This window comes from Harpegnathos saltator, unplaced genomic scaffold, assembly GCF_003227715.2.
Source record: "Harpegnathos saltator strain DR-91 unplaced genomic scaffold, Hsal_v8.6 scaffold606, whole genome shotgun sequence".
Lineage (NCBI taxonomy): Eukaryota > Metazoa > Arthropoda > Insecta > Hymenoptera > Formicidae > Harpegnathos > Harpegnathos saltator.
The window spans coordinates 26,558-28,026 of NW_020230434.1; the positions used below are offsets into that span (position 1 = coordinate 26,558).

A 1,469-nucleotide genomic window follows, 5' to 3' on the forward strand; every position below is an offset into this window, starting at 1 on the left:
TATTATTTATAGGGAAGAGTAAAGGATTTAGTTTACCGTGAGCGTCCAACTACAAAAGCCGACATGATTCGTAAAATTACAGAAGCAATTCAGTCGCTTGAAGCAGCAGAAATTAAACGAGCCCAGGGCATATTTATATGATTTGCACCGGATAAGGAGGGGCAACGGTGGAGGCCGGCATACATAGACAGCAGGTCTTAAAGGATAGTAACCTTTGACTTTGAGAGACTGTCAGCTTGTACCACCAGGTACAAGTAACAATGCCTCTCTCTGTAGTCGCCGTGCGCTCGGGATAGCACTAGAGATGTCGCTTCCGAACGACATCTCTTAACGTTATCTAGGGAGAGGAGAATGTCGTGAACGTGGAGCGTCAGATAGCTCAGTGGTCTAGAGCAGTCGCCCGGCAAGCGAAAGACCCGGGTTCGATTCCCGGTCTAGCGACTACCGCGCTCTCGGTATTTTTCTCTCTTCGGAACGAAAATAAGATGCAAGTCCCGAACGCATGGCGTCCCGTCGCCGCCACCTAATACGCCCTCCTTCCTTCATGGTATTGATAACATTTAAGTCAGAGTGCAGGCGTGTATTTTGCAAGGCGGAGCCCATTTTCAACACTAAAGTGTTTGATTCGAAAGGCTCTTGGATGAAAAAGAAGTTTAATTTGTGAAAAGCGAAAATGTATTTAGTTATGTTATTGTAAATTAAACTATGTTATGTTATGATAAATCGAATAAAATGTTACTGAGATGGATCTGATTGTTAAAAAAAAATTTAATATTCTGTCAAATTAAAGATTTAATGACTCGTTAAACTGATTTTTTTTATTTGAATTTTCTCCCCACTTTCTACAAGAGCACGATAAACAAGATAAAATAATGTCAACTTATGTATTTTTCGATTTTCTGTTAGATAGTACTGTTATTTTCTCGACAATTCAGTCCCTGAAGTTTGAAAGGGGTTTCGTGCGGACCGGACCCAAGCTCAAATGTAAAGGTCATTTAGAAATCAAAAATGAGGTTTTCGAAGAAAATTTTTGCAACCAAAATTACGTTTATTATGCGTAGAATTGGAATCCACAATAAAATGCATGTTAGATTTAAAAAACGATCTTCCGGTCTGGATAACCCACTTCCGGTCAGACCCAGAAGTTGATAATATCACCAATCAAAAGACCATACTCGACATAGCTATAAAATTTTTCAGATCCCCAAAAAAATTAATTTTCTAGATTTTAGAAGAGGTGGACGGGTGGTTTTAGACACCCTATATATATATATATATATATACATACATACTCAGTTTCTTTTTAGAGATTGCTAATGTGCGGCGAACCACACTGAATCAATTCACGTGTTTCCTGTTAGATCCTTTAGCTTTTTCGCAATATGCTTCGTTCTTTATTGATTAATTTTTCGTGCGTTTTTTCGCAAATAGCATAGTTTCGTACGAATGTATAATGGATATATATTAAA

General features: G+C 38.3%; 1 non-coding gene across 1 annotated transcript; it reads left to right on the forward strand.

Annotated features, from left to right (window-relative positions):
* Positions 1-368: 368 nt before the first annotated feature.
* Positions 369-441, forward strand: TRNAA-GGC (transfer RNA alanine (anticodon GGC)). The gene has a single exon. It is a non-coding gene; the product is annotated as a tRNA-Ala (tRNA).
* The last annotated feature ends 1,028 nt before the right edge of the window (positions 442-1,469 follow it).